Source organism: Rhinatrema bivittatum, chromosome 4 (assembly GCF_901001135.1).
Source record: "Rhinatrema bivittatum chromosome 4, aRhiBiv1.1, whole genome shotgun sequence".
NCBI lineage: Eukaryota > Metazoa > Chordata > Amphibia > Gymnophiona > Rhinatrematidae > Rhinatrema > Rhinatrema bivittatum.
Genome location: NC_042618.1, coordinates 41,019,422 through 41,026,880, shown reverse-complemented (window position 1 = coordinate 41,026,880; position 7,459 = coordinate 41,019,422).

Sequence of the window (7,459 nt, the reverse complement as noted above, 5' to 3'; positions counted from 1 at the left end):
CGTGTCCGTGGGAAATACTAGGCGCTCAGGGTTGAACGTCGGCTTTCCTAACGCCAGCCCGAGCCGCCTCTCCTGGGCGCACGATGCAACGTTTAAATGAGGGGGGGGGGGGGGGGGGGGGGTCGCGCTAAAAAGGAGGTGCTAAGGGAAATTGTGCATCCCTGGGCTTCCTTGGCATCGGGCGCACAGGAGACGTGGCTGACAGTGCGGGTTGGGGAAACGGATGCTCAATATCAGACCATTATCCCCCGTTTCGCTGCGCGTTTTGATGCGCTATTATTACCCCTTATACAGTGAGGGGGTACTGGGCTTTTCTGTACACCCTCCGACTTAATATCATAGCGATATTAAGTCAGAGACCCCCTCCCCCCCAAAAAAAATCTTCTTAAAAAAAAAAAAAATCTGCCCGCAGGTTGGAAAACGGACGCTCAACTTTGCTGGCGTCCGTTTTCCGAACCTGTGGCTGTCAGCAGGTTCAATAACCGACGCCAGTAAAATTAAGCGTTGGCTGACAGACCCACTGACAGCTTCCGCCAATAAGAAGGCGCTAGGGACGCGCTAGTGTCCCTAGCGCCTCCTTATTAGCGCGGGTCCTAATTTAAATACTGAATCACGTGCCCAGGAGAGTGGCCTGGGCACGCGTTGAGAGAGCGGGCACTCGCCTTGCAGCGCCGGCTCTCCCGCACAGTTTACTGTATTGGGCTGTATGTGCGTCTGTTTTCTCCCACTACCGGTATAATAGACACACATAACATACATGAATATTGGGCCCCCAGAATTATTTTTTTTCCCAAGACTTTTTTTTTTTAAACCTGAATCTGCTTTCTGTGCTTCCTCCTACTTAGTATCAGGACCATACTACTAGGAGGAATCCCAGAAAGCAGGATCTGTTTGTTTTTATCAACACGTAAAATTTGCCGCGTTGCAATGGGCTCATTGGCCACTCAGGAAATTTTTTGAATCGGGGGTGTTACCTAATAGCCTCATCTATATGGAATTTACATGTGACGAGTGCAATTAGCTACGTGGTGGTTTGGACGCGAGTTTAGTGATCCGTAAATAACCGTAACTGCCTTAAGAGTTTGGGCGGAATCAGAAATAAATAGAGGCCTGGAGCTGTGGGTTCGAGAGAAGAGCAGGTGCCCAAGCACTGCGCAACACCCCACTGGTGATTCCTGTGCTGTGGCTTGGGGGCTCGCATCATAAAATAAAAAAATCGGGGGAAGATGCAGGCTAAATGAAAAAAAATTACATTTATTGTCGCATTCGACAACATTGTGCAGATGTATTACATAGGATAGCAAACAGAAAGAACTGAAGTTTGCGTGCCAGAAATCGCACATAGGCATCTGAGGAGCCAAGAAAATGGTAATCCAGATAGCATTAGAAAGCAGAAACCGAGATCAAATTGCAGAAATTCTGTCCGGTATAAAAGGAGCTCAAAGGTACCTAAAGTGTTCAGCCGTGATCAAACGGACCGTCAGTGAAAATCTAAAGAAAACAGGTCACAGAGAAACTGCACTGGAGGGGGGAAAAGGATCGCCTCCAATTGGACAGAGCAAAACTGAGCAAGATTACTCTCATGAAACGTTGCATTATGACTTCAAACTGCGGTTTGTAAAGTGAGAGATATGTAGTTAGGGATCCCGCCATGTGTGGCTGGGATAAAGGGAAGCTAATTACTGGGTGCTGTGTGTTAGAGACAAGAATATCTGGCTTTTGTGACATATAAAATGGACAGTTTAGGAGTGCTCTCTGTCTGAATTTCTCTCTGCTTTCTGTCTGAATTTCTCTCTGCTTTCTGTCTGAATTTCTCTCTGCTCTCTTACCACATTTTGCTGGTGCTATAGTCCTGCTTTAGGGGTGAGCCTTCATTTGAAACAAAATTTCCTATTTTGTTTCTAAAAGAAAAGAAAAGAGGATGAAAGTTTGTTTTATATTTTGTTTCATTTTCAAAACTGAATAGGCAGCCAGGACGGGCCCTGGCCATAGTCCCTTCTCCTCTGCTGAAAGAAAACACCGCTTAATTTTTTAAAAAAATGTTCTCTGGATTTTTGTGCCCAAGCCTTCCAAGGCCCTCAGGTCTCTCTCCCCCCCCCCCCCCCCCACGTCTCATATTAATCTATGGGTCCATGGGATAGGAGTGATCCCCCCTCGCTCCTGCCCTGCTGATGCCCAACTTAAAAATGGCCCAAAAAATGCTGAGTAAAAAAACAACAATAAAATGTAAAACATAACAATTGCCAGCAGAACTATTTACTCATATTTACTATATTTATTCATGGGACAGTCTCATTCTAGGACTATTCTAAATTGCGAGGAGTCCATAAACTTTTAATCATATGCACTTTTTGTATGTGTTGACTTTTCTTTTTCTGAATTTTTCTTTAGAAAATATTGTAATAAAATGCACAGTGATTGCTTTCTTTCACCGAGTCTCCAGTGATTACACCATGTGTGTGTGTCTGAGTTGCTTCTGGGCTGTTGGAGGTAGGGAGGGGGGGGGGGGGGGGCTGAGGAATTAATGAATTGCTTTGGAGGGGTGAGGGATCAGTTGCTTCAGGGGGAAGGGTCAGAGTCAGGATGAGTTGATTGGGAGTGAGGAAATGAGTTGCTTGGGGATGGGAGATGGGCTGCTCCTGTGGGGAGGGATGATTTGTTTTGGGGATAGGGGCTGGGGGTGAGTGCAGGAGGAGTGAGTTGCTCTGAGGGTGGGGTCAGGGATGAATTGATTGATGGTTGAGTGGGGGGGAGGGGGGGGAGGTGCTTAGTTGTTCAGGGGTAAGGGTTGAGTGGGTGAGGAACGAGTTGCTCCAGGGGAGGGGGTGTCAGGGATAAGCTGCTGCTGGAGGGAGACTTCAGGCCCGTCCTGGCTGACATCCTCTTTCCTTTCTAATGCTTTTTTTGGTTCCTGTAATGCTGGTTTCAAACAGAAGAAACGGGGACTGCAAATCCCACAACACTAGCTGAAATGGGTTTAAGAAGAAGGAGCGGGTGGAGGAGATATTAAAAAAAAAAATAGGGATGAATAAAAAAAAATCATAGAAATGGGGCCAAAAGCAATTAGTCATACAAATCCTAGAGGGAGGGGGGCAAATGATTCCCCTGCAGGCATCCACGCACCATGATGATCTGGAGTGGGCAGGAAAGCCCCCAGAGTCTGCTGCCAGAGATAGCGTTCTTTGGCAGCTCTGCGACTGCGCACGGGAGTAACTGCAACGATTGCTGTGTTGCCTCCTGGCTTTAAATAACCACTTTTCTTTTTTGCTGTTACCATGTTTTTTGCTGCCAATAGCTTCTCATGGAAACTAATGAAATTGTTTTGTAATGAAAATGAGCAAGGTCAGCGAGCTTATTCAGGAATGCATTAAGTTAGTCCCATAAAAAGGTCTCGCAGCTTGCTTATTGACCTTTATTCCTATCTATCCCAGCGGACTAACCCGGCAGCCATGCACGTCTTCCATTTTTAAAAGTAATTTAGCACCTGAAAAGAACATATTACTATTATACATCTACACATGTGGTTTACTGCATTCCAGCAAAAAAAAAAAAAAAAAAATCACTAAGGGCCAGATGTACAAAACGTTTTTTTTTTTCCCCATATCTATGGTAAAAATGCTTAGTATATAGGAACCTTATCTGAAAACCAATGGAATATGTACTTACCAAAATTATTTTTTTAATTTAGTGATACCCTCTTTGGGGTATTGACAGACAGATTTTCAAGATGGTGGAAGCTAACGGAGTGGGAGTGGGAGTGGCACCATTTTAGACTTTGTCTATAAAGTATTTCTTGATAAAAGGATGCCAGACAGATTGTCCAACTGCTTCCACTCAAGTAGCATCAGGCCCAACTGATTCTTTTGTTCTCCTGCCCGGCACCATGGCTTCTTCTCCATAAAAACATCCTTGGAGACTCCTGGGGTGGAAGGAGCTTCTTGGGGGACTCTAGAGTCGTTGCTCAGCTTGAGCCCAGAGTTATCTTTACCCCTTCTGGGCTGGGAATGTGCCAAATCCGGCACCTCTAGATGATGTTAGAGGCTCACAGATGATGGAGAGCTCCAGCAGGGTAGAGGGACCCACTGGTGGAGCAGCTCAGGCTGCTGAGGAGACAGGAACCGTGGCTTCTCAGGTGCATCAGGGATCTGTTCCTGGGGCTGCTCAAAGGTTGGTGAAAGGAAAGGGGGTACTCTCTTCACTTGGGTCTTCAGCACTGGTGATGCGATTAAAGTTTGTGACACTATGGGAGAGAATAACAGCTATGGAGTTCTTCCTCTTTGGTCAAATTCAGGGAGTTTCTGCAAAGTTAGAAGAATCACTACCAAAATGCAGTGTTCAAGAGACTGAAATTCTTAATATTAAACAGCACTTTCTTAGCGTCCAGTCAAATGAATCTAGAACAAATGGGTTGTGCACCTCTACCAGCAGATGGAGACAGAGCAAGCTGACGTCACAGTATATATACCCATGCTGTGACATCAACCTGCCGGTAAGCACCGTCTCCAGCAGATGGTGGACGTGCATCTCCCCACTGGGGATTGCTTCATTTTAAAGAAAGGAGAATTTGGGAAATATATTCGCCCTGCTCTCTTGTGTTGATTCCAATTGGTCCCTTCCCCAGTTAATTCCTCAGGTGATTTCCGTGGTCCCTCAGATGAGTGCCTTGGTCCGGTAGCTGGTTTTCAGCTGGCGTGGACTTAGCTGCTTGAGCAGCTGAAAGGCAGCGGGTGCAGGAAGCTGAGTGTGGCGGCGACGGTATAATGCCCTCTCCCCCCCCCCCCCCCCGCAACCGGAGACCGTCTGTGTACTCAGCCAGTTTCCAGGGCTCCCTCCGCCATTGGTCTCCGTGCTTGGCACGCCAGTCTGACATTCGTCCCGCTCCGTGGGAGGTCGAGGGATGTGGGCAGCCTGGCTGGTTGAGCAGCTTCCTCAGGCCAGGCCCCACTCCGAGGTTTTTCGCTGCACACTGTGTGATAGGCTGCAACGGCTTTTCGCGCGCTTACTAAAGCTGCCCTCTACAGCATTGTTGGTCCGGCGTGTGCATCTGGCTATGCGTCCAGGTTGTGCACTCTGTTTTTGGGCGCACAGTTGGGCTTGTGGTCTGTGCGTCCACATTAAGTGCCGTTTGCCTCTGCGCACAAGTAGTGCTGGGTGCTTATGCTCTTGTGTGCGCTTTATTTTTTTGACCCTCTAGGTAAGCACCTAGGTGTGCACACCTAAGTTTTGGATGCATAATGTTTCAGTGCCTAGCTGAGCACTTAAAAAAACAACCAAAAAACAACAGCTAGACACATGCCTCCGGCCGCAGCTCAGGGCACTGTCGGCCATAATGGCATCTCTACCTAAGAAGACTAAGTATCTTTCTCTTTGCAGATTTGTGCCAGCGCTGTTTGGAAGCTCACAGAGAATTGTCTTCCTCTGATTTCACTAAGCCTAGTTCTTCCCAGCCAGATGTGGATTTGGGTAAAGACGACTCAGGTGGGGGTGCCTGATTTTGGAACTCCCCTAATGTTATGATTTGTAGATGTGTGGGCTCTGGGCTGAGGTGAGAGATGGTACCGCCCACAGGGAGAAGCCCTGTGAACCTCACCGTCGGGAGGCGCGGTCTCAGTGAACGTCAGACACAGCTGTGGAATAGAGTATTATAAAAGTAGAAAGGGCACAGCCTGCAGAGTGGGGGGTGCAGGAGGAAGAGATAAGGTCTGAGAAGGGGGTACACCCAGAGGGAATGCCTCAGACATGAATATCCAGTAATGGTCCGCAGAGCGGGATACACCGAAGTAGCCTCGCTGAAGTAATGATGCGGTAGTGGCCTGCAGCGCAGGGTACACCGAGGGATTCCTCACTCAGAGATGATGTAGTAGTGGCCCGGGTATGGGTACGGGTACGCCGGCGAGGAACCTGTAGTGATGACGTGGCAATGACCTGCAGCGCAGGGTACACCGAGGGATTCCTCATTCAGAGATGATGTACACCGGCGAGGAACCTGTAGTGATGACGTGGCAATGACCTGCAGCGCAGGGTACACCGAGGCGGTTCTTCTCTAGAGCTGGCACGGTATTGGCCCAAGACCCAGGGTACACCGACGAGGGTTCTGTAGTGATGATGTAGCAATGACCTGCAGCGCAGGGTACACCGAGGCGGTTCCTCTCTAGAGCTGGCACGGTATTGGCCCAAGACCCAGGGTACACCGACGAGGGTTCTGTAGTGATGACGTAGCAATGGCCTGCAGCACAGGGTACACCGAGGCGGTTCCTCACTAGAGCTGGCACGGTATTGGCCCAAGACCCAGGGTACACCGACGAGGGTTCTGTAGTGGTGACGTAGCAATGGCCTGCAGCACAGGGTACACCGAGGTGGCTCCTCACTAGTGCTGGTGCGGTAATGGCCGAGGTACAGGGTACACCGGAGAGGATCTCACAATAAGGCTGATTCAGTAGTAGTCTGTGAACACAAGATACTCACAAAGAGATAGTTCCAGGAGAGGTCCCGGGGTACAGGAACAGACTGCAGTCCAAGGCAGAAGGCCCTCTGAGGAGCAGATAGCCAGAGACGAGGGAGGGCCCCCGAGGAGCGGGTACCCAGAGCGTCTCACGCCGAAGTGCAGGAACTGGAACAGGAAATCCGTATGCGAGAAGCGGATTCAGCAATGAGGGAACTCCTTGCTAACTCGTTGATAGGCAGGGCCAGGCAGCTTAAGTACAGCAGAGTGTAGACGTCATCCGTAGGGGGATGCCCCCAAGGCTCCCACCATGATGTGCTTAATGCTGGCCCGTGCACGCGCGTGCACCTAAGTGATCCCATGAGCAAGATGGCGGTCGGCAGCACCCACGCTGTCCTAGGAACGCCAGGGAGGTCAGCGGTAGCTGACGGAGGCCGCCACTTTCCCCAAAGATGTCAGGGCTGCATAAAAAGAGGTGAGCATTAGTGGTCGCAGCCGTCTGCGACCGACAGGTGTAACACCTAACTGGTTCTTCAACAGGGGAAGGTGGCTCAGTGAGTACTTCTCAGGCTCCTTCTGGTCTGGATACCTCTACTTCTTCATGGGTGGAATTTTTCCAGGGGTTGCAATCCTTTTCTTCAGGTGAGGTCCTCAGCCCTGTCCAATGCTCCTCGGGAAGAGGCGCAGGTAGGAACCTTGCCTGGACTTTCTAGTCAGCACCAGAGTACTCCTTGAGCGGCAGCGGAACCTCTGGATATAGTTCCAGAGGGAATGGATGATAACCCTGATTCTGCCTCTCTTATGGAAGGTGAAGTCCCCCCCCCCCAGATTAGAACCGTCTAGAAGAACTATGTTATGGTTCTTTCATAGAGATGAACTTCCAGATCTGAATTCCCAGATCTTGAAAATGCTTGGAGGTCCTGGGTCTGATTCAGTGTCTGAACCAATGAGAAATTCCATTTTGATTTCCTTGCATAAAGCCTCTTGTTTTTTCCCTGTGATGGAGGGCATTCAAGA